Genomic DNA, 24,150 nt, shown 5'->3' with positions numbered 1-24,150 from the left:
TTATTTGTTTAAATATACCACTAAAGATCATTGATTTTATATTAATTATATGCCACTTACCTCTGAGGCTTTCACCCCTCTTGAAAAATATTCCATAAAAAAGCAAAATGGCAGATGGCTGAAAATTGCATGTATTTTGCCCTATATATATGCTATCTCAGCAAAGTCGATACTGGTGACATCGTTACAGTTTCATATGTGGAAGCTGTGTCACTGTAATGTTTTTTTCACAACTTGTGTGTGGACCAAATTTGGGGGAAATTAAAGGTAGGAGAGTAATTTTTAGTAGTTGTTAACAATTTGATTCGGACTTTAAGCTTTAATGACAGCGGATTGCTAAGGGATATAAGACTTTGAGAACTGCAGCAGTGCAGTATCTAGCAACCACCAAGCAAAGGGCCCCAACTCTAAACACGTTTTATCATTTCGCCAAAAACGTGACCCCGAATACTTACATGTTGATTACGGCTTTACGGTCATTAACAACAGACTTAATCGTTAAAAATCGGGTCTTTTCGTAAACTAGAATAATGAATAAATTTGTTTACGTGACTATAGCACCTTATTTGCAAATCAAAAGTGATAAAATTATTTTCCCAAATATAAGTTATCAATTTGTAACCATTTATCAGCCATAAACAATATTTATATGTATATGTTATGTGCAATATTTTAAAGAACCGATTTATGTGACTAACATAAATTTAAACCACCATAAGTAAAATAATTGATTTATTAAAGTAATTATTATTGACCGGCATTTTTATACCAAGGGACATAACTTTTGAAATTCTCGCCACTAATTTTAATGTTATTTCTTTCATAGCGCACACAGAATCTCAAACAGAATCTCAAACTTGCATGTAATTATCCATATTGCTATTATAAACAAGACTGATTATGTCAAAAATAAAATAAATAAATTACAAAAAGGATTTAATGAGCATAAATCTTTTTCAGTCTAGATTTTGCCTCATATTTGACTAAATACAGTTATGGGCGAAATGTTTTCAGTGTGACAGTATAAATGTAATACATAAACATGACAATTTGGTACATTTACTAGCAACTCAAAACCAAAATTTCAAAGTAACTTAATTTGCTATTTGACAACAGATTTGAATTTACTTGGTGAGCACATCATTTTACTTTTGGAATTTTGGAAATCGAACATGCAGTTATGATTCTAGGAGAATTTCTGTTTGCCAAAATTAGTACTATTGCAGAGTATGACAAATATTTTGAAAAGTCATTAGCCACTAACCCAATTATAACTGGATTTTTATATAATTTTTGTAACATTACACATTTACGAAAATACGAGTATAACAGTCAGGGGTTCTAGAATATTTTTTAAATTCACTTGCCATAGGGCCAGTGAATTTGAAAATTCACTGGCCATGGTGAAAAATTCACTTGCCCAATTTAAACTGTTGATAAAACCAAAAAACAGTAAATTAAAATAATTAACTTTTTAATGTCCATTTTTCATTCTGAGATCATGTTTAATCAATTTGTCAATGTACACAACAGATAGGCTCATTGGGCATGCTTTATGGTTTGTTTAGAAAAATATGAAAATAATTTTCATCAATTTACAATAAAGTTACCATACCTATTAAAAATTTTAAATAATTGTTTCCACTAAAATCACCTAAGTTATAAAAAATAATCCATGTTACCGAGATATTACAACAATTAACAGCATTATTTATTTACTTATGAATGGGAACTCACCCCACCCACCCACCCACCCCCTCAAAACACAAAAAGAGAAAAGAAACATTAAGAACCTTTATTAGCATAAAGTGTACATGTATTGCAGTTTAAGGTTTACCCCCCCCCCCCCCCCCACACACACAGACACCCCACGCCCCCTTCCTCCAACACTCCAACACACACACCATATTAGTAATTTTTCAATTTGGGTACTTTGTTAAATTTATCTATTTCATGATCCTGTGTTCCTAAGCTTTTTAAAAAATGTTTTTGCAATTTATGTCATATTTTATAAATTAAATCAATAATTTACACATTTAAAGTATTTGTAAATAGTGACATGCAACCTTTAAAACTAATAAAAGACTGTTTACCGTTTTGCATATTATTAGTATTAGAGTAACAAATCTTTGGATTCCAGTGTAAAAAACAAAATGGCGGCAAAACAATGAACTTTAGTTTTTCCAATGTTTACACTTTATAACTTTAATAAAGTTATATCAGTAGGTATATTGATGTCATGGATGGGTCAGAGATTACTGGTGGCCAACTATTTGTTAGTAAAATATTGTATGTGATAGCAAATCGAAAGAAGTAACTTTTTTTTTCTTTTTTTTTACCACTTACCATCGGATTGCACAAAGGAACTTTTACTGGCCCGGATCCAAAAATCACTGGCCTCTGGCGTCGGGCCACCGTATTCTAGAAGGCCTTAACAGTAAAATAAAACAAACACTTAAATCATGTAAGTTTCAGTTTTTTGTTGTATCGTACATTTGGTCTTTTGTCAAGTGTGATCAGTGTTCGAGATTAAATTTCTTGGCCAGTATCCCAATTGGATACTAACATTCCAAAATCTGGTATCCCACCTGAGAATTTAGTATTATATGGCATCCCAGTGGGATACTGGGTTCTTGAAGTCTGGTGTCAAAATTAAATTCTGGTATCCCCGAGATATCGTTAATCTCGAACACTGGTGATCCATCGTCATTGTCCCGTTTTCGCTTTTGCCCTCCCCCCGTGGAAAAATAATTGAGCAAACTCATGGTTGGTATCTAAACCCACTATCAAAATAATTAAATTTAAATGAGGGTATGACAGTGTGACACACGGTAATAGATGTTCCAGTGTATTTGGTAGTGGGTTATACATTTAGGGCCTACTATTTGTGTCACCAGGAATGGTGATGCCAATTGCTCAAATATAGGACATTATCCTGTGTCAGACCGATATCAAAAGAATATAACGGCATCATCTAATCCGTTGTTAATTGATGAACGAAAAAGGTATTATCTTTTATCGGCAGCTGTGACACATTATCCAAACCGCTACACGTAATAGGCCAAGCCGAGTCATTGCCTGTGCAGTTACCATTAAAGTAAATTGTTTTCCTGATTGCAGGTATAACCACATGTAAGCAAAGTGTTAAATTAGAAAACAATAGGTAAATAAAACAAACACTGAAATTCAAAGCATGACTGGGGTTTACTTGATTGAGATTAACCTGTCGTCGCAATTGGTGATTTCCAAGTTCTTAGCCTAAAACATATGTGTGAGATTAACTACCACGTGACGTGTCCAACCAATCAAAACAAGCATGCTGTAACTGTGACGATGTAGAGATAGCATGTTACAGCAGTTTGCAGACCTAGTTCAAGTGGATTATTATTATATACTGATTGCATTGTTGATATTATTCGATGACAAACGTCACAATCAAATTTATTAAATGAAATTTCAGCTGAGAGAAAAAAAAAAAAGAAAGAAAAAAAAACCCCACGATCGAGCGGGCGTCAGGCTAGCGGATTTGTCGAACTCTGACTATTGTGGAGACATTGAAGTATTGTAAAACAATAGGAAAAAGTGATTAATTTTTCTGACGAATCTTACAGTAGATTCACTAATAGTGGATCAAACTGTGTGAAATTTCACCTTCATAGAAATTGTGGTGTACTAAATTGAAATCTGTTTTCAAAAATTGTGGCAGCTAATTAGAAGTAATATGCTAATTAGCATAATTAATATGCCAATTAGCATAATTAATATGCTAATGCTTACTAATAGTGGATCAAATTGTATGAAATTTCACCTTCATAGAAATTGTGGTGTACTGCATGAATTCAAATTTGTTGTCAAAAATTGCGGCACCTAATCAGAAGTGAGCTAATTATCATAATTAATGTATAATTAGCATAATTAATATGCTAATGCTCACCAAGAGTGGTTCAAATTGTACGAAGTTTCACCTTCATAGAAATTGTGTTGTATTGAATTCAAATCTTTTGTCAAAAATTGCGGCCGTCAATTAGAAGTGAGCTAATTAGCATAATTAATATGCTAATTAGCATATCGCTAGAACAAAATGTACTATCGAGTGCCAAATAAACGTACACCTACGTTTATTAAATTTGTGAAAAAATGTTGGTGTCTACGCTTATTCAGCACCCTACCTTTAATTACATCTAAAAAAAAATGTAACCCCCTACGCTAATTCGGCAACGAACGCTTATTACAATTCTTAATTTATCAAATGCTTACATATAGCCTCTATTAGTGGTACCGATTTTCTGCAATCACGGAATAGCGGACGGAATTGCAAATCTGAAACGGAATTTTAAATTTTCCGAGTTGTCAAATAAAATGCCAACTTTTGTGGTCAGATAATACATTTATTTATTTATTAATATACATACATTGTTTTTCTGCTTAATTGATCATTTGAACCATTAAGGAACAACAAAGTATGTTACTCTACGACAAAATGTAAACACACGTTTCCGAACATTGTTGGCCGCCATTTTGTTTTTTATCGTTCGGCTCGGTTCGGTTTTATTCGGTTCGGTAAATTTTGAAAAGAAATCTTTTTTTCTTTTATTTTATTTCCATTTCTGGTGAGAGAGCTGATAGGTGACGTTCCTTATGAATTGATTATCAGGATCAAGTTTGGATGCCATGTTTACTGAAGAAAAAGAAAAAAACCTAGGAAATAATTCATCAATAAATTAATTCACAAAGCCGTGGAAAAAGAGAAAACAAATCATAAAAAGTTTGTTTTATTTAATGACGCCACTAGAAAAAACAAAACAAACCATGACACCTAACAAATAATATTCCATAGCTAGCTAAAAGCAATCATATGCACAGAGACAAAAAAATCATATGCAGAGGATCCAAGAATTAAAAAAAAGAAAGAATTTATCTAAATATATATTCCCCATCTCAAGATATGTTTATTACCCCAAAATCATCAATAAACAAGCATTTTGAGAGTACTGCTAAAGCAATACATGTCCCCGACAAGGCCCAAATTGTCTTTTTAATCTCCTAAATTCAAGGGCCATAACTCTGAAAAGTAGGTAAATCACCACAAAACTTCATCTTAATATATAAAGCTGTATACAAAATTTCATCTTGATATCTCCAGGCATTGCAAAAATTCAGAAAACTAATTTTCTCATCTCCTAAGTTCAAGGGCCATAACTCTGGTAAAAATGGGTAAATCAATATGAAAGTCAAAATTGATCTGTAACAGTACGTTGTAAACCTATACACAAAATTTCAGCTGAATATCTCAAAGCCGGATGGATGGACGGATGGAGATGAAACCTAATCACCTCAGGTTGGACCGGTTGGGGACTAATAATAAATTAATTCATAAAGCAAAACAAAAATATTTTACAAACAAAAATCATTACACTTAAATAATATTCCATAGAGAGCTATTAAAAGCAGTCAAATGCACAGAAAATCCAAGAATGTTTTTTTAATTAGTTTAAATATATATTCCCCATCTCAAAATATTTTTATTAGTGAAAAATAAAAATAATAAATTGACAAACATAAAATCATTACACTTTAATAATATTCCACAAAGAGCTATTTAAAGGCATACTGTCACAGACCACTGACCTATTAAAGGTAGGGTCAACTCAAAAAGAGCCTTATGTGTTGGAAAGATGCATACCGGGACCACCAACACATACTGACACTTAGCAAATTGAAAAACGCGTAATTTTAGCGTTATATAAAAAAACATGATTATCCTCTGCTAACTGGGGGCCAGCCATTTTGGTTCGTTTTGGTGACGTCCGGTGGGAATAGCTTGGGGGCGAAGTGACGTCAGCTCCTGACCATCTACTGTATGTACACAGGGTGCATACACTTCAAATGGTTTCATTTTTCCAGGACTTTTAAGGGCTATTTTCGTTCATTTTCCAGGACTTTTTACCTTTTTCCAGGGATCTGAATATATGACTTGGAAAGAAAGTTTTTGTTAACGACACCCTAGCAGATTGTTTAGTCAGTGGCTGCTATGTCTCCAACATACAAGACTTGTTCCACATGGTCTACAGTATAGTCACACCCACTCTGGATATAACTTTGGGATGTAAAGTTGTAAACTAAAACTGTTGAAATAAAATATTTTAATTAACTACATTGTTTGTACATTGTACAAAATAGTGATATAAACCTGTATCCTAATTATCAAATAGAATACATATATATATATACACACATACACACACTTATTATATATATATATATATATATATATATTATACATATATATATATATATATATATCATATATAAATAACATATATCGATATATAATCATATATATACATATAGATATCGATATACCACATGAAACCCCCTCGATAAAGACCACTCTGTGGGACTATGAAAATTGGTCTTAATAGGTGGGTGGTCCTATTACCGAATTATAACATTTAGAAGGTTTTAAAATTTTAATTGTTGTTGTGTATAAAGTGATAAAAAAGCCAACAAAAAGAAATGTACTCCAAATATTTATTTGAATTACATAATATATTGTTCAACATGAAATGAACCGTTACAATATAACTGAGCACTAAGAAAGAAAATGAAAATGAAAAATGTACATGGAGTATAAGTCAATCAGTATGCATGTGTGAACTCTGGATCTTAGTTTCTATTGTTGGACTGGCTTAGATGAAAACCCTAACATGAACAGCCGAGTTTCAAGTTCCTCTTGTGGCTTTCTGCATCAATTCTGGGACACCATCAATCTCTTTTGTCAAACAGAACATACTATCTCTCTTAACCACTTAAGCGCAGCTTGGTTGGGCGGTAATCAAGCTACCCTCAGTTTTGTCGTCATACGCGCTGTCATTACAGATGGTTCACATTTCCTCACTTTTCCTTTTCATGATTCTGTGCACCAGTGGTATCCTACCAGTCTTCTTCTAAATTCTCACAAAGGGCAAATCAAAGTCCATGTTGTGAATATTCTCAACACTCATGTGATCATCTATCTCAAGTCTACCATTTGCCATGACAACTAGCTCACGGAAGTTACTTAGGTGCACACTCATCATCCGGGATCATCATGCTTCATTTGTTGCGTGTGCAGCACTGCGAATACCAGCCTTGCAAAACATCGCTTCACAGTTTCCGTTCTCACATCTTTTAACTGCAGCATCTTTTCAACCACTGTATACAGAATCCAACCAACAGAGACACTTTTTGCAACATCACCTTGACTGGACCTTTTCTTCACTGTCCAGTCGAGCTATCACTGATCTGAGAAAGCCGTTTTCTATAAACCAATCCTTCATAGCCTGGATAATGCCCCCTTGGTCTAGGGGCTGCAATTTCGAACGTTGTATTGGGCAGGAAGAAACACGACTTTCCACGTTTGTTAATTTTGTACTTGGCCTGTGAAGTGGCAATTATCAAGAAGAAGTTAAAACCTTAACCTTACGTTTTGATAGTGTGGGCAGCGTTATCCAAAGGTCCTTTTTTTATATCCATTCTGTGAACATGGAATCCTTGTCATCCAGGCTTGCTTGTTCGAATTTCCATTCACCTTGAACTGGCACGTTTGATGTTCCGAAAACAACGTGGTGTTAGCTGCCTTTCCAATCACAAGTGCTTGGCGAGTGACCTTCCAATATTTACACACACGGCTACGTTATTCGATCCTGGAATTTTTTTTGCCACCTTTTGCTTTCTTTTCCCCGTACTCGTCCCTAACCTAATTCGGACCGAAAGCTTATTTTACAATTCCTTAATTTATCAAATGCTTACATATAGCCTTAAGTGGTACCGAATTTTTTCTGCCAAATCACGGAACGGCGGACGGAATTGCAAAATCTGGAAACGGAATTTTTAAAATTTTCCGAGTTGTCCAAATAAAATGCCCCAATTTTTGGGGGTTCAGATAATACATTTATTTATTATTAATTAATACATTGGTTTTTTCTGCTTAAGGATCCTTTGGAACCCATTAAGGAACAACAAAGATGTTCCTTACGACAAAATGTAAACAAACGTTTCCGAACATTGTTGGCCGCCATTTTGTTTTTTACGTTCGGCTCGGTTCGGTTTTATTCGGTTCGGTAAATTTTGAAAAGAAATCTTTTTTTCCTTTTATTTTATTTCCATTTTGGGTGAGAGAGCTGAAGGTGACTTTCCTTAATTGATTATCAAGGATCAAGTTTTGGAGGCCAGGTTTAATGGGAAGAAAAAGAAAAAAAACTAGGAAATAATTTTCTCAATAATTAATTCACAAAGCCGGGGAAAAAAGAGGGAAAACAAATCATAAAAAAGTTTTGTTTTTTAATGACCCACTAAAGAAAAAACAAAACAAACCATGACCCTAACAAATAAATTCCATAGCTAGCCTAAAAGCAATAAAGGGCCCAGGAACAAAAAATCTATGCAGAGGATCCAAGAATTAAAAAAAAAGAAAAATTTAATCTAAATTATATTCCCCATTAAAGATATGTTTAATTACCCCAAAATCATCAATAAACAAGATTTTTGAAAGAGTAACTGCTAAAGGCAATACATGTCCCCGACAAGGCCCAAATTGTCTTTTTAATCTTCCTAAATTCAAGGGCCATAACTCTGAAAATAGGTAAATCACCCCAAAACTTCACTTAATATATAAAGCGTTCAAAATTTAATCTTGAATCTCCAGGCATTGCAAAAAATTCAGAAAACAATTTTCTCAAATTTAAGTTCAAGGGCCATAACTCCTGGTAAAAATGGGGTTAAATCAATAGAATCAAAAATTGATCGTAACATACGTTGTAAACCCTATACACAAAAATTTCAGTGAATATCTCAAAGCCCGGATGGAGGGGACGGATGGAGAAATGAAAACCTAATCCCTCAGGTTTTGGGACCCGGGTTTGGGGAATAAAAAATAAAAATTAATTCATAAAGCAAAACAAAAAATATTTTTACAAAACAAAAATCATTTTTAAACCCACTTAAAAAATTTCCTAGGAAGCTATTAAAAGCAGGGCCAAATGCACAGAAAATCCAAGGAAGTTTTTTAATTAGGTTTAAAATATAATTCCCCATTCCAAAAATTTTTATTAGTGGGGAAAAAAAAATAATAAATTGGACAAACATTAAAATCATTCCTTTAATAATTTCCCCAAAGAGCTATTTAAAGGCCTACTTGCACAGACCAATGACCTATTAAAGGTAGGGTCAATCAAAAAGAGCCTTTTGTTGGAAAGAGATACCGGGACCCCAACACTACTGGGACCTTACAAATTGAAAAACGGTAATTTTAGGTTAAAAAAAAAACAGGATTATTCTGCTAACTGGGGGCCAGCCATTTTTTTGTTTTTGGAGTCCGGGTGGGGAATGCTTGGGGGCGAAGTGAACGTCAGTCCGACCATCTTGTATGTACACAGGGTTCATAAACTTTCAAATGGTTTTCATTTTCCCAGGACTTTTAAGGGCTATTTTCGTTCATTTTCCAGGACTTTTTACCTTTTTCCAGGGATCTGAATTATATGACTTGGAAAGAAATTTTTGTTTAACGACAAACCCTAGCAATTGTTTAGTCGTGGTTGTATGTCTCCAACATACAAGACTTGTTAAACATGGTTACAGTATTCCACAACCCCACTCTGGATAATAAACTTTTTGGGATGGTAAAGTTGTAAACAAAACTGTTTGAAATAAAATATTTTAATTAAACTTTTTGGGTACATTGTAACAAAATAGTGATATAAACCGTTCCTAATCAAATAGATAATATATATAAACACACATACACCAATTTTATATATATTAATAATATATATATATACTATATTATATATATATATAACTATATAAAAACATATATATAATTAATATATTATACCATAATATTATAAACCACATGAAACCCCGCTATTAAAGACCAAATTGGGATATGAAAATTGGTTTAATAAGGGGGGGGTCCTATTCCGAATTATAACATTTTAGAAGGTTTTAAAATTTTAATTGGTTGGGTATAAAGTGTAAAAAAACCAAACAAAAAAAATGTACTCCAAATATTTATTTGAATTAATAATTATTTTTAAACATGAAAGGAAAAGACAATAAACTGAGCACTTGGAAAAGAAAATTAAAAATGTACTGGATAAAGTCAATCAGTATGCATGTGTGAACTCGGATCTTAGTTTCTATTGTTGGACTGGCTTAATGAAAACCCTAACATGAACAGCCGAGTTTCAAAGGTTCCTTTGTGGTTTTCTGCATCAATTCTGGGACCCAACATCAATCTCTTTTGTCAAACAGAAATATAATCTCCTTAACCACTTAAGCGCACTTGGTTGGGCGGTAACAAGTACCCAGTTTTGTCGTCATGGCGCTGCATTTACAGAGGGTTCCACATTTTCCCACTTTTCCTTTTCCATTGATTCTGTGCCCAGTGGATCCCCAGTTTCTTCAAATTTCTCACAAAGGGCAAATCAAAGGCCCATGGTTTGAATGCACATCATCATCGGGATCATCATCTTCCTTTGTTTGTCGTTGCAGCACTGCGAATACCAGCCCTTTGCAAAACTCGCTTCACAGTTTTCCGTTCTCACATCTTTAACTGCAGCTTTCAACCACTGTACAGCATCCAACACAGAGACACTTTTTTTGCAACATCAGCTGAGCTGACATTTCTTCACTGTCCAGTCGAGCTATCACTGATCTGAGAAGCCGTTTTCTATAACCCATCTTCATAGCCTGGATAATGCCTTGGTCTAGTGGCTGCAATTTCGACGTTGTATTGGCAGGAAGAAACACGACTTTCACGTTTGTTAATTTTTGTACTGGCATGTGAAGTGGCATTATCAAGAAGAAGTAAAACCTTACGTTTTGATAGTGTCATGCGTTTATCAAAGTCCTTTATCCATTCTGTGAACAGGAATCCTGTCATCCAGGCTTTCTTGTTCGATTTCCATGTCACTTGAAGACGGGCACGTTTTATGTTCCCGAAAACAACGTGGTTTAGCTGCCTTTCCAATCACAAGTGGCTTGTCGAAGTGACCTTCCATATTTACACACACGGCTACAGTTATTCGATCTTTGGAATTTTTGCCACCTTTGCATTCTTCACCCGTACTCGTAATGTTTTGTCAGGTTAGAGCCCGATAAAACAGTCCAGTCCTCGTCCATGTTATAAAATGTCACACGAAGCGTTAACCCGAAACAATGGTCAGGCAACTTTTCCATCCACTTCGTGACATCCTTCGCTGGCACTTTCTCCACTGATTTTATTCCAAAGGCTATATTGTGTCGTTGCCTGAATCTGTTTAACCAGCTATTTGAAGCCTTAAACTCACTTTCTGCAATTCCAAGTTTCAGTTGCATATTTTCAAAGCTTTCATTTTATAACATGGGGCCTGAAATCGGTACATCTTGACCGCGCATGCGTTGAAACCATTCCCACATTATGTATTCAGCTGTTCTACTACGGAGAACGTACACATAAAACGTTTTCGATCATTATCTTTATTTTTTCTCGTAGCCATCCAAAATCTCTGCCTTTCTTTTCAATATTAACTGTACTTCCGTTTTTCCGATACCAAATTTCTCTGCAAGTGTGCGTTGACTTTTTCCTGGACTGTCATTTATGAAAGTAACTTTTTCTTTCAAAGTCAATTCACAACATTATTTACCCTTTTTGGGGGTTCCCATTTCAAACGTTGATATTACCTCTGCCGATATAACGGAAGAAATACGGCATTCGTAGTGTTTACCGTTTACCTCACTTCGAGAGGGTAAAAAAAAACCCCCACCACAACTCACTTTGTGACCTCAGTCATTACACATCTCAATAACGGATAACAACACTTCTTTTCTTTCCTAGTGAATTAGTCGGTAAAGGAGTAGGTATGATAAGGGTCATTTTTGGCCCCCAAATAAATGTCAGAATGTAATACATATTTTTATAGATATATGACTCCTAGTCAATAATATGCCATTTTTTAGATGTCAGCTGCTATGGGAAGGGAAATAAATGAGGCCTTAAACGGGAGATCCGTATTCTTGAAACAAAACACAAAACAAGCCAAAAATGTTAACAAAATGTATTCTTTTTATAAATTAAGAAAGATAAATTGGTTTAAACATCACAATCAACAAAGTACAATATATTCAAGGTTCAAGAATACAATAGTTAATAGATGTCAATAATGTGAGGCCCAAATGGGGATGTACAATTGAAGAAAATATATCTGCATTATTTTCCTCCAAAAGGGAAATAATAATTATAAATACAGAACAGCTACGGAAACACTGAATTGTAAATTTTAATTTACATTACAATTAGGTTTCATCTCATCTCCACCCTGAACCCAAATGTGAAGGTTAATCTTTGATTGTAAAGTTGGCCTATGTTGTCATATTGATTTACTATTTTCAAACCTTTTTGTATTTATAACCAAACAACTGAAAAATAAAATAACAATTTTTAAAAGTTTGAAAGTTAATATATAAGCATATAGTATATTTATACACTTGAAGGGGTGGGGTGGGGGGTTGAATTTAGTTTAGTCGGTTGAGTGCTCGCTTGAAGTGCTTGAGCCGCAGGATTGAACCACATCGGTTTATTTTATTAGGAAAAATGTAGCAGATTTCCTCTGATGACCATGTGTCAGAATTATGATGATTAAATAACCAATGTGCTCTAAAATATTTGTTAAAATCATTTTCAAAAGTAATAAGTTTAGTCAGTTATATTTGCATTAAAGAAAACCATACAATGCCTTCACTTTTGCATAATGTAACGGGCTAACCCATCAAATCAACTCATGTTTGAAACAAGTCTAAATGTCTAGTAACAATGTTAATTTTAGTCCTGTATTACCCAGTCATATTGTTTAATTAATACACAAGAATATGTTATCACAGGTGCAGTATGAATAGATTTATAGCTTTTACTACCCAAGTTTGTGTTATGTGAATTAAACATAGTTTCATACAGCAGAATATCTCTGGATGCTATAAGAATGCATTTATTTTATAGTGCACTTTCATGGGGCTGATAATAACATTAACTTCAATATAAATGGAATACTACACAATAGGAAACCCGTTCATTTCATTTCCTCAGATCAGAAACTGTATTACATATGTTAAGGTTCAGTGTACACCAATATATGGTATAATTATTCTTCTTGACACCTGTCAGTCTCTGGGAGGTGTCCTTTGCTGGCAAGTCATGTGCATCCAAAGGGAATACTTGGTTTCTGTGATGCTATTTTTGTCTTGATTTCTCCATAGTCCTAAATACCACAACACACTAGCTACATGTGCGCAGCAATCTACAACCCGAGCACCTACTTTACAGGTACAGTACCATCCTATAACAGGTTTACAGGGAGTGTCCCCATACTCAATCCACAGCGTATGTGCAGCACTACTTGTATGACGAGACTGGATTTTCACTTTGATTAATGTTGGGCTTTCCCTTACACACCATCACAGCATACTCCCCATTGTCATCAACGTGTTCTCTGGAGTATGATGAGGCTTGTTTCAGCTGGTATACTCCAATGGTGATATCTCTTAGCTGATCCATGTTCAACTTAGGGAATTTTGCAGCTCCCACAGTTGCATCATCTAGATTTTTAATATAAGATTTCTTCTTCAGCAAATCGTTGTCCTCCAAGTACTTCTGAAGATGGTTGCCTTCCTCTGCCTTTTCGAGCATGTATCTTGCTATATTTTCTGATTGACTGTCGATGACACTAGAGGTTTTCTGTATTTGTTACAGATTGCCCCAATAACTTGCAAAAATTCCCAATGAAGGGATCATTGTATTAGGTACAACTTTATCTAAATATTTAAAATGCTTGAGTCTGCCATTTACACTTTCTACTACCCATCTAACTTTTGTTATCAGTCTGCTTGAGTTAGCTTCAGCAGTGGTGTTGTTTTTGGCCTTTTGGTAAATAGGATGGCATTTTCACATCAAGTCCTCGTTCTAGATTAAGAAACTCCACAGCATCCCGGAATCCTCCGTCTACAATACAAACATCGTTCTCTTGGATCCACTCATTTATATTTTCTAAATTGTGTGAGAAGGCATGTTTTGTTATGGAGGCATCATTATTTTTGCCATCAGCATAATACGGTCCTAAGATGCTCAAAATGTAACCATCTGTTCCGACAATAACCATAGGTTTCACCAACGGTCTGTGTTTGTGCATAGAAAAAGAACGTCTTTGGAAATTGTAATGTCCACTCTTTTGAATGTACACATATGTTCCATCCAGCACTATCACAGCCTGATTGGATGACGAGGAAAATAATGTTCTAGCAATTGAAGTTGTATGTAATCGGCAAAAGTTGTCATGTGTGATGTGTTTAAACCCAATGTTTTCAGGTACAAAGTTTGTCATCATGGCCGACAATGTGGAATGTGTTATTCTTTGCACCTGGTGTCTTTTCAAACTAAAGAGAACAGGTAGAATTTTATTGGGAAGACCAGTTTTTAGCTTTGTTAGGAACACACCTAGGCATGTAGGCAATGACCGCACAGCTGTTGCCCGAAGTGGCTGTAGATAACTTGTTAAATCTACAAACTGCTTTTTAGTTAAACCGGTTAAACAGCAGCAGTCATCATCCGTCATCATTGATGGAATGTTAAAGTTGATGTGACTTTGTTTTTTGATCATATGACGTATATTTTCCAGCAATGAAACAATGTCCGTCCTAGAAAAAATATCACACTGTTTTGTCACAGAAATCATTGACAGTGCTGATTTAGAAAAATAAGTGTTTTCAATGTTTAAGACAGCATCTGTTTCTAGAGTCAATGAATACACCCTTTTCTATGAAAGCTTGTGTTCTAGCATGGTCAGGAATATTTACCAAGTGGTTTCGCTGATTTCCGGTCTTCTTACATACGATGCAGTATTTGTGGCTCCTTGGGGTTGATGGAATTTTAAGCTGTATGGTCTTTGGGCTCAGAAGATTGGCTTGTGGTAATTCTTCATCAACATGCCGTACTGTTGTAGAAGACTGTCGTCGGTACTTGGCATAACAAGCATTGCAGATGATCTGTTGTTGTCCACTTCTCTTAAGAGGCATTTCCCGAGGTAGTTCTTGAGGCCACTATTCACAACGTGTCTTCTTGCTGCTTGTTTACACCTCTTCAAACAGAGACAGCAAATAATCTGCTTTGGCATAATGTGTCCTGGAAGAGAAAACATTACATAACTACAAGCATTTCAGCAAAGTTAGGATCATGGTTATTCAACATTTATATTTACTTAATTGCTTTAACATTTCAAGCATGTTTGCTGTACATTTAAAAAGAAAACCCCCAATTTAAATTTTAAAAAATTCCATCTGTATATTGAAATATATAAATCAAGCAATTATAACAAACAAGGTTATTAAATCCATCTAATTCCTTTTAGCATCATTATTTTTAAATGTTATGATGGAACAAATAATAATGCAACAAAATTTAAGAAGAGTTAATTTTGGAGAAGGGAAAGTATAATTAAAAAAAACATTACATTAAAAATAATAATAATAATAATAATAAAAAAAAAAAAAAAAAAAAAAAAATCTGTAGACAAGATTGGAACACAAAACATACTACACGGGAGTCGAGCTCCCTCCCACGACACCACAAACCCATTTAATAATTTTGCTGAGAAAGTAATGTATGAAGTTGTCCTTTCATTTAATAAACGTTTTCGTTTGACATTTGTTTTTAGCAGACGACAACACAGTTTTACAACTAAAAACCACACACCAAAATGGACTTTAATGAATGAAAAAAAAAAATATATACTCATCAAAGGAAGATTGCTTAGATGTAACTGTAGCTTACATTGCAAATCCATAACCTGCCCCAATAGGCCTATCTGTCACTGACATTGAAAACCGATTGATAGATCGAAAGACAGTAATTTGCCTATAAACTTGACAATATCGTGCAAAACTAAATTTTAGGAAATGTAGGATCCTCAATAATTTAAAATACTTACCAATTTCTTAAATCTTGGATGAATCACCAAATCTTCCACTTGATGTGTAAAATCATTGTTAATAATTAATGATAGGACCTGAGGACGCGTTGACAGGTGCGATCTGGATCGAGCTGAAGATTCACGACATGACGTAGTTACGTCCCTTTGTTGTAGAAAACGATACAAAACTGATCAATTTATTTTGTTTTCACTATGAGCGCATTCGTGTTCAATCTTTATTTTTACACAGTAATTATATTATCTTAATATTTTGTTGTGTTTAAAAAATGAACACTGAACACGACTGCGCTGATACATTTCTGACGCTTTGAAATTGGTAAAAACGGCTAAAAACATGAATTGAGCCTAAAATCGAACACTTTGACACCAGATTTATAATACTTTCAACACATAACACAGAAAAATATGTGTAACACTAAAACAGTAAAACCTTTATTTATGTCCAACACCTACTTTAAAATCCAAATTGTGAATTTTGTTTCCTTGATTTATTGGGGGCCGCAAACACATTGCTATCGTACCTACTCCTTTATTCTATTGTGTCCTAATTATCATTAACACATTTTATTAGACTCGGTAGATTTAGGCTGTATCTTTGAACAACAGGTACATAAGCATTAAACACGTGTCATGCAGACTTCTGACCTGTATCGTTTCTTTCAACATCAAACGTGATTATAGCGACTTTCCGCTGGAATGGCTATTGCAATTTGTATAGACAGTTTATTGGTTACGATGCTATTTAATTGACGCGTGGAACGCCTGTTCTCGTAATCCGAATGAGTGTCGGCTCTAGAGTCTGATGACTGGCTTGCAGCCAATCAGCGCGTTACATCGCTTCATTAATATTAATCAGTTGACAATGTTTTCCGGAAACTGAAAGTTGGTTATGTGAACAGATTGCGATGGGCGGTTTTTCAACGAGTTAAACGTGTATCTCTGTCATGGGGGTCCTATAATACCCGTAACTGAATGAAAAACGATTGTCCAAATATCTCTCCTTACTGTATATCTATTAGATCTCTCTGTAACAGGCAGTTATACCCGCTTGTGCCTCGTCTAGGTATGATCAGAGATACGATCTTATATAAAGTATATGTAATATAGCACGTTTAGTTCACTAGAAAACACAACAAAAACACAATACACTTTGGAATCTGTATTAACCTACGCAGACCAATGTACTGTCGCAGTAGTTAATTAACAACAACAAATAATAACAACCCAGAACTGATCACTTAATTAGTTAATCTCTAGGTGTCTAGTTTACACAATATGCTAATCACTTCACCGTGACACAACACCCACACGTGTGATTATTGAGAAACGCTTCCAGGAGAACTTAATTAATAAAGGAATTACAACTCTATTCCTAACTGGTTAATTTTTAATTAACCCTTACTACTCGTTCAGTAAAGTGTAATAATTGAGAAACGCTGCCAGGGGAACTTAATTAATAAATGAATTACAACTCTATTCCTAACTGGTTAATTTTTAATTAACCCTTACTACTCATTCAGTAACCTTGTAACACAGAATTAATACTGGTACCTATCACAATAAAGACAATAACCTACAGTTTACCTAGGTCCTCTAGGATGACTGGTTAAGCTTTTTATAATTATTTAGGACAGTGAGCCTACAGATTACTGCGTCAGATGACCGGCAGCACCGTCTAAATAATATTGGTATAATACAGTATTAAAATATTTAAAGTCACATCAATCACATCAAGGTTATACACAGAGCAGAAAATATATATTTACCAAAGTCCCGTCTGAACTAATATAGATCGTTCAGTGGACGGACAGCGATCCCCTGGAGCCTTCCTATGTTTCTCCCCGATATATCTAAAATCCTAGCTATTTATTCAAAACTTTCAGAGACCGCGAATATCGCCTGGGGGTACAAGGCGGTACCTCACGTATCATGTGGATTTTCCACAGCCACCATGCCGGCATATTTTTCTCTGATCGTCAGACTGGCTGTCACCATTCCGTGAGCAATCCCCTGGTCATAAACAGCACTAGCGGAGTTATTACATAACTACATGGCCTCCACACCTGCGCTAGGTGTGTATTAGAAAAGCTCGACAACCGTCGCGCAAAGGTATCACGTAACAAGTTGCCCATCTGGGCTAAGTGCATTTGGAACTGCACACGGTCTTCTAAAACAATTAATATCGCCACAGGCAAAAAGAAATTAAGAGCATGTACTGTCACAATCTCTCTTTAACAGTTTTAATTCATTTCAAAAGACAGAACATTGGTGTTTACTTTACTTCCTGTTACCTGTTCCAGTCTCGGCTAAAACAAAGCAAGCATTAAATTTAGATCAGTTATTGTTGAACAGCCTTGGGAATGAACAAATATGAGATATTGATATCGTAATTTGGTCGCACTGGCGGGGTCGAAATATACGCAAAACGACGATCGGGACTGACTTTACTAGTCGTAATCCGCAATAGCGGGGTGGTCTGAATACCGGGTAATTTTTACTATTAAATATGAAGGAAATATTCCGGTCTTCTAAAAAGTGGTCTGTTTAGTGGGGTGGTCTTAGAATTGGGGTGGTCGTCGGTCCACGCCGCCTTGTGTAAATTAGTTGTCAATTAAATCCTTGCAGCTAAAGCTCAGCTGCTAAATCAAAGCGTGATGCACGTGCACCTTCTGAAATATACAGCTCCTTTGTTTTGGCTTGGCTCAAGTAGATCGAATAAACATTGGTGACACCACCAAAAGAAACAAGTGTAACAATGTTATACACTGTTACGATTGTTGAAAGGAGACCTTTGCAAATCTCTATGGTGTTAAACTCATTCTTAATCTCACGTTACATCGATGGGGTTTATTTAAAGATATGGGCTTCTTTCCGGTCAAATGGTTAATCATGGTCACGACTCCCCGCACAGGATTCAGACCCAAGCGGTGGGCCATTGTTAAAGCGATAGCTCACTTTGTGAGGTGTTAATTCCTACTTAATTATACACTGTTTAATTAACGTTTACGAGCTAAATGGATTTATTCAGTTACTCGAATTTGTCGGGATTTAACAGGTCCATAAAATTATTTACATGCAAGTAGTCAACTTATATGACGTCAGACGCGTGCTTGTTTTTCTAAAAATAACATTTTTTAGCCACCTGTCGTTAAACATACATTTTCCGTTAGGCATTTTCGCAGAAGTGATTTACACATCTACCCGGGGTTTTTTGTTGGTTTTTTATCCGGATTCCATGCTTGAAGAATTGTGTCGCCATCTCAATTAAGATTATCTACTCGTGCTCTAGCGAGCACCACTACGCCTATCTATAGACCAAATAAACCAACACAGTATTTCCTGCTCAACAACTGACCAATGGCAGTCGACCTCATTATAATCATCGATGCGTTTAGGTATTGTTTTTGTGGGGGTTTCTCTTTCTTTCTTTTGGGGGAGGGGTACCTAAGTCAAACGCGATTATTTATGTATTTGTAACATCACTAAAAAAAAATTAGAAACACAATTTCAAATTTCCAGGACTTTCCAGGAGGTAAACTGACTTTTCCAGGACATTTAAGGACTTTCCAGGGTAAAAAAAAAGTTAAGCACTTTCCAGGGTTTTCCAGGATGCGTGCGAACCCTGGTACAGTATAAACAAAAGCAGTAATTTTTGACAGGCGCTTTTCTTTGATCAACCTGACTTGTAAAACAGCATAAATGACGTAATAATATACTCTTCAAAAGAAGAAACGCAAAACCACATTGTCGTAACATTTGGAGAATTGATTTAATTATTGAATGGTGAGTCCGATAATTACCAAATGTTGCAGGATTGTTCACAATTCACTCTAGTCCATTGTGAGTAAGTGATAGGACACACCACCAAGGTCAAGGTCATCTGGAGTCAATACCGGGTGTGGCCTCCGCGTGTGTTGACAACTGCCTGGCACCGCCTGCCCATTGAAGCAACCAGAGTACAGATGACGTCCCGGGGGATGGTGGCCCACTCGGCTTGCAAGGCTGCTGCCAGCTCGGGCAGGGTCTGGGGCTGTGGTTGTCGCTGTCGGAGGCGTCGGTCCAACTCGTCCCATAGATGCTCAATTGGGTTCAAATCCGGTGATATCGATGGCCAAGGAAGGACATTAATGTTGTTGTTCTGTAGGAAAGCCGTTGTGAGACGTGCTGTGTGAGGCCTGGCGTTGTCATGTTGGAACACTGCGATGGCGTTGGCCATAACTGGAACGATGTGTGGCCGGAGGATCTGGTCAATGTAGCCCTGTGCATTCAGGTTGCCCTGCACGTGGACCAGGTCAGTTCTGCCAGTGTGTGAGATGGCTGCCCACACCATGACACTACCCCCGCCGAATCTGTCCACTTCCTGCACGCAGTTTGCCGCATAACGTTCACCACGACGCCTATACACGCGACATCTTCCATCATGACGTCGGGGCAGAAATCGGGACTCGTCACTGAACCACACCTGTCTCCATCGCAGTTGAGGCCATTGTCGATGAACCTGGCACCACTGCAGTCGGAGTCGACGGTGTTGTGGTGTTAAGATGACACCTCGAACTGGACGTCTGGCACGAATTCCTACCTCACGTAGGCGGTTCCGTACGGTCTGGTCGGATATTCTGCGCAAACCTGGTATTGCTGCGGCTGTGGAGGTGGCAGTAGTAAATCGTTCCCGAAGGTGGCGTACCCGGATGTAGCGGTCCTGCCCGGGGGTAGTGACCCGTGGTCGACCGGATCTAGGGAGGTCACGTGTTGATCCATGTTGCTGGTAACGGTCCCACAGTCTGGAGATGGTGCTTGGGGACACATGGAATGCCCTGGCAACGGCCGTTCTGGATTCGCCTGCGTCTAGTCGGCCGATGGCATTGTTTCTCTGCGGTTCCTGGATTGTCAACTGTCGGCCAGATACAGAGGCCAGGCAAGCGAACACCCTGCACTTTTATACTGTCGGTGTTCATGTTGCACGTGCAGACAACGCACGTGCAGTGGTGACATGGTTTGCACGTGGCTGCGTTTTTGCGAATATTCACATTTTGGAACTTTATTGTACAGTAGCTGCGTTTTATCGAATGTAACCGTGGGAATGTGTTTGGGACATGCAATGACCTTATATTCACAAAGCATGAACCGGTAGGAAACATAAAATCGGAGTTATAACCCATTTGTACCCTTTTGCGTTTCTTTTTTTGAAGAGTATATATATATGCACGGATCATCAAAGGGGAGAAACAATCATCACACTGATGGTCAGTGTGGAGATTCTGTTCCACGTTTCGTGCAGGGCCGTATCATCCACAAGGCTAACTACGCTGAAGCCTAGGGGTCCCACAGGTACTACGAGCCCATCAACTTTTTATTTATTTATTTATTCTTTTCTTTTTTGCCGAGACACTGTAGTGGGGTGAAAGATTGAAGTACCGGAAGGGACCCGAAGCCTTGTGGCCCGACCATGGGTTCGTGTAATCCACTACAATACCGTTCAGCTGGTATAATGTATTCTAAACAAAATAATATACTGGACACTGCTTGTGGTTCTATCGAATACTAAATGTGATATTTCACAAATTATTGTTGATACCTGTCCATTGTTGAGTCCAGTGAATTGCTGCAAGTTGTACTTTCAGGAAAACATTAGTATTTTCAGTTAAATTTCCCATAAATTAATCACAGACAATTTGCAATAGAGTCATAGGGTTTTACCTGCACATTCAGAACAAGATGTAGCGCACACCTGTTATGGGTGCAGGTGCCTCGGCCCGGGAAAGGAAAATTGTTGTGGTGGGTGGGAGAGGGGGCAATTTTGATGCTATTGGATTTTGAATCATCGGCTATTGGATGTCAAACATTTGGTAATTCTGACTCGTAGTCAATAGAGGAAACCCGCGATATTTTCTTATATCAGCAAGGGATCTTTCATATGCACTTTCCCACAGACAAGAACGCACATACCACGGCCTTTGACCAGTTGTGGTGCACTGGTTGGAACGAGAAAAAACCCAATTAGTTGGACGGATCCACTGAGGTGGTTCGATCCTGCGACACAAACACCTCAAGCGAGCGCTCAATTGACTGAGCTAAATCCCGCCCCTTCTTGAAGGAATTTTGGCGTATTTTAGAATGGTTCACCAAGCAAACAGTATAACATTGTTAACATTTATGAGTTTGGTGGAGTTCTACATTGATAGGGTTATTTTAAAAAAATGACCATACTGGGGGTGGGGGTGTGTGTGTGTGTGTGAAGGCATTGCAATTGTAGTACTCGTTCCGATGATAAGATGATAAGAAGAGACGTACGCTTCTACTTGGGTCAGAAAAAGGGGCGGGGGGGGGGGGTTGTGGCAGTATCAGTTGTGGGTAGCATAACGGTAAATAATTATTGGGTGGAGGTTGTGTTTTTTCGGGGTGAGGGTAGGAATAGAGTCTGTAACTCACTTTGGTGAAAACAAAGTCCCCTCCGATTACATGCCACATAAATGATGTATAGACTTTCTTCTCTCTTTTTTGTTAATTCAAGATGTCTGTGGGTGCATTCTGGGATATTTAATTTCATTATTCATTATTGGGGTGGGTTAAATTCTTTAACCATTAAATGCGTTTTTGGTTAATATATCTTGGTAATTTTATTTTATTCTACAAATACATAAAATATATCAGACACTACTGTAACAGTCTTTCTTCTTTGTCTTCTTATTATTTGGTTTTGAACTTACTGTATTAAATACCTGAAAAAGAGAATGAAATCCAAAGACTGTCCAAATATCATAAATTAAAAACAAAGTAAATTAAGTGTGGATGAAACCAATCTTCGTCATCTCATTTATTTTTTACTTTATTGATTGATTGATTGATTTTTCTAGGAAGATAGGACAATTTACTGTCATCACTGCTGATAGATCGCAACTATATAAATAACATCCAGGCGCGGATATAAGTAGGGTTTTTTTTAATTAAGGGGATAGGGGCAATCTAAATCCGTGCCTAGACTTTATAAAAGCAGAGTACACATGTAAAATTTCAGTTGCTACATGTAGTACCGTAGCGTCATCTTCCATGTATATATTTACCATCAGTTGATACCGTGCGCATATGGTGTCGATTTTTTAACCAAGATCCACAGTTTTTTTTCTATCAAATTTAGATAACGTCTTATCGAGTCTTACCCATTGTTGGTCCCAGCACTAGGAATTCGCACCTCCACCCCCTCCCCCACCCCCGCCCCATTAAAAAGCCTGCGTATGGGCCTGATATACCAGTACTTTCTTTATGTGATAGAACCAAGTGGCCTAGTTGTGCCCCATCGCCGGCCCAATTACACCTATTTTCTCCCACCTTTTACAATTACCGGCCATCCCATATAACACGTGGAAAAGAGGGAATTAACACCCATGCACGGTGTGGTGATTTGCTTCCTTGAGAGTCTGTGTATTCGAAACGTCTGGAGTCTGTGTATTCGAAATGTCTGGTGGTTTGCTGTAAGGCAGGCAAAACAAGACTGTAAAAGAGAAATGTTTTGCATATTTCGGATTGTGGTTAGGTTGTGGGGAGCATAATTGTATATAATTATTATTATTATTGCTTTTTAAGCCTTTAACACATTTTGTTCGATGATGGGGACCTAGGGACTATGCTACACAGTTTCTCCACTCCCACTGCACTGAATTTTATGTGCTTAGAAAGGAACAGCTGCGAGACAACATTTGAATTAAAATGTTGTTGTTGTTTGGGGTTTTTTTTTGGTTTTTTTAAAATCGTCACAATATTGTAAATACTAATCAAAGTCAAAACTGATATATTTGAAGAAAAAGACCCTAATAAAAATAAAATAAAAGTAAATAACCCCAGAACCCCTCTATCTGTGTGTGTGTGTGTGTGGGGGGGGGGGGCAAGTCGCATAACCGACAAACCTGCACCCAAATTACTTTCGTAAATCGGGTTGGTAAACGCACAACTATGCATGTACGGTTATTGGAGAGAAATGGCATATTTTATGATTACACGTTTTTCCAAATCAAAATCAAATGAACATGTAAATGACAGCCCTATATAAAACACGCACTCGATCCTTTTGTAATTGCTGACACGTTTTGAGTTATAAAAAGAAAGCTCCTAGACAAAATAATAGGACCGTTGGTAAAAAAGACATACTAGTAAGCAT

At 36.7% G+C, this 24,150-nt stretch overlaps 1 protein-coding gene across 1 annotated transcript in view; it reads left to right on the top strand.

Annotated features, from left to right (window-relative positions):
- The window catches only part of LOC121391052 (carcinoembryonic antigen-related cell adhesion molecule 8-like), a 129,916-nt gene that overhangs the window by 3,780 nt on the left and 101,986 nt on the right, over positions 1–24,150 (top strand). The window lies entirely within an intron of this gene.

The sequence above is a fragment of the Gigantopelta aegis genome, unplaced genomic scaffold, assembly GCF_016097555.1.
Source record: "Gigantopelta aegis isolate Gae_Host unplaced genomic scaffold, Gae_host_genome ctg1348_pilon_pilon:::debris, whole genome shotgun sequence".
In the NCBI taxonomy this organism is placed as follows: Eukaryota; Metazoa; Mollusca; class Gastropoda; order Neomphalida; family Peltospiridae; genus Gigantopelta; species Gigantopelta aegis.
This window is presented reverse-complemented; position numbering and strand designations above follow the sequence as displayed.